The 2,679-nt window shown below is 55.5% G+C and overlaps 1 non-coding gene across 1 annotated transcript; it reads right to left on the bottom strand.

Annotated features, from left to right (window-relative positions):
• Positions 1 to 2,270: 2,270 nt before the first annotated feature.
• On the bottom strand, positions 2,271 to 2,326 carry MIR193A-2 (microRNA mir-193a-2). Its single transcript, NR_129487.1, has one exon. It is a non-coding gene; the product is annotated as a microRNA mir-193a-2 (primary transcript).
• Positions 2,327 to 2,679: the final 353 nt, after the last annotated feature.

Genomic DNA, 2,679 nt, shown 5'->3' with positions numbered 1-2,679 from the left:
AATCCCTGAGGTACTCCTCTTTGAAGGATGGACTGGAGGCAGGGGGAGTGGGCAGGAAGGAGGCATCTATTCCAGAAAACTAAGAATTCAAAAGGGACAGCAAAATCAAAAAGCTCTGAACTAAAATACAATTCCTAAACACAATAGCATAAATCAGCTGCCGGAGGCTAGGCTAGCCCAGCCCACTGAGTGCAAAATCACATTTTGCAAAGGAAAAAACCCAAGAAGGAAAAACCTAATCACTCACTTCCCCCGAAGAAATGAAGCAACAAGTCATTTCCTAAAAATCCCTCAAGCTCAGGCCAGCCCCAGAGAGAATGGAGCACAGCCTGAGAGAAAACTGCCAGCCACCTGGACCAAGCCAGGACACCACAGGCTCCATGTGCCTCATGCCCCACCATTTATGACTGATGGTCCCCAAGCCTGCCCTATACAGAGTGGGTCCAGCCAGCTTTTCTGCTTCTCATTGCTCCAACCCATTTCTGTGGATATTTTATGATTGTGCAATATTCTGAAGATTTCCACTTCATTAACTTTTACATACTGACCCCCAAGGCTGGGAGAGGCAAAGGTTTAAAGGGAGAAAACTAGATTTTCCCCACCTGATCCAGTGCTTCAAAGACAGCATTCTTCCTGGTTAGGGGCAAGGCCTCCAGCCCAACCACCTGCCAGTTGCACTCCTAAATGATTCTGCAACAAGACTGAGAATCTGTCAAGATGTTTGGGAAGCTGGCACAGCAGCTGTGGCACAGCAGTAACATGAGTGCTCCACAAGGCTGGAAGCCACGTGGCCAGCCATGGGTTCGAACACCCAGGTCAACCTGAAAACACGCTGGGTGCGCATGTGGGCACCCAGGATCCTGAAGAGCTGGAGGACTGGGGAGAGGGGATTGTGGCATGACAAGATCCTGTCAAGGGTGCCTCTTTCTCTCTCCTGTACATATATGCACTATCATTTAAAAACAACCCCATAGCCAAAGAAACTCTTTCTCCTGTAATTCTGGTGTCTGCACCTTCTACTGACTAGAACCTGCAAAGCTTAAACGGACAAAATTTGGGCCAAATGGAGGATAAGGCTCTGCCCTTTCTGGAACTCCCAGTTCCAACACCACAGCTCCCCCGGCTCCCTCTGTCCCAGCCTGGACAGGTCACCAAAGCAAGGCAGCAACAGGTCTCTTGCAAGGACTACTCTACACAAGGTCCACAGAGGTGAGAGCGCGGTGGAAAAACGCCTCTTGAAGGGGCCTTTGCACAACTTGGCGAAGAGTGGGCCAACCTGGCCAGGCTGGTTTCTCCCTCACTCCTCTCTGCTTCTAGAAACCTCTCCTGATTTCCAAAGCCAGGAAGGAGGAGGCCAGAGGTGCTCTGTTTTGTCAGCTTGCCCTTCACACAGTTCAATTCACCTCACTGCATGTTCCCAAATGTTTTCTCAAGGCCCCCACTGCCAAGGCAGCAAAATGCAACGCAAACAAACAAACAAAAAATAGCGTTGCAACACCAGGTCAACCCCACGTTTCTGAGACTGGTAGGGGGTTTTCTTTTAGCAAGGGAGACAGTAGAAGAAAATGATCAGAAGAATGGATACACAGTCATTCCTAGGACTGGTAGGGGGTTTTCCTTCAGCAGGGGAGAGTGGAAGAAAAGGACCAAGAGAATGGATACAGAGTTTAAGGGAATTTTAGGAAAAAAAAAAAAAAAACTTGGAAAAGGGCTGTGAGTGGGTCAGCCTGGTGTATCTGTCGTAGAAGAAAAGACCAGCCACCGGGGCACATCCAGAGATGCACTTTTAAAGAAAAGGAGATGGGTGAGGACACGGTTTTCCCCCTCTACGGGTGCTGAAATTCCACACGCCCTCCCACCTTCCCACGAGCAACTCTTGGAAGTCAGGCCGGGTCCTTCCCACCCCTTAGACTGCTGCCCTGCAAAGCGCGGTACAGCCAATTGTGGTGGGCGGCTGGGCTCAGCCAGTGTGGGACAAGGGGAGCCATCTCTCCCCTTACCCAAGGTCTTCCTGGAAGGGATCGCACGCTGTAACCGACTCACATTTCTGAGCGCGTTGCCTTTTCTCCTGAGAAACGCGGGGTACCCGGGACCCTGCACAGCGCGGGCGGAGAGCGCGCCTCGCCCGCCCTTCTCCAGCGCGAACCTGGGAGGTGGCGGGGAGGTGGCGGCGAGGCCGGCGGTGAGCCCAGAGTGGGCACCTAGCGCACGCAGAAGGAAGCCACCCTGGGGCAAGAAGCGTGGAGGGACGCCGGTCCTGGGGGCCGAGGACTGGGACTTTGTAGGCCAGTTGAACCAACACCCTCATCTTGCCCGCAAAGACCCAGCCCTCAGCTCCCGTGCGTCGCGGAGTTCCGGTGTGGCGCGCCCCCGACGGGCTTCCTCGGGCTGGATTCCGCCGCCCGCTCTGTGCACCGCGCCCTGGGCGGCCGAGGTCCGAGTTTCCCCAAGCGGCGTCCCCCAGCAAGGGGCCCCGTCCCGCCCGATTCGGGCCTCGGGCTCCGAAACCAGCCTTCGAAGGGTTACACGAAGCGGGGCGCGCGCGGCTTCCAGGCCACCCCGCGCAGGCCGACGGCCAGTGCTACCGGCGCCGGAGGTGAGCAGACCGAGCCTTCCCCTGCCCGGGCGCCGCTTACACGCCGAGAAACTTCGCCACGCTCCGCGCCGCGCCCGCGAGGC

The sequence above is a fragment of the Tupaia chinensis genome, unplaced genomic scaffold (genome assembly GCF_000334495.1).
Source record: "Tupaia chinensis unplaced genomic scaffold, TupChi_1.0 Scaffold000407_1, whole genome shotgun sequence".
NCBI lineage: Eukaryota > Metazoa > Chordata > Mammalia > Scandentia > Tupaiidae > Tupaia > Tupaia belangeri.
The sequence above is the reverse complement of the archived record's forward strand: the minus strand, read 5'-3'. Positions and strand labels throughout refer to the sequence as shown.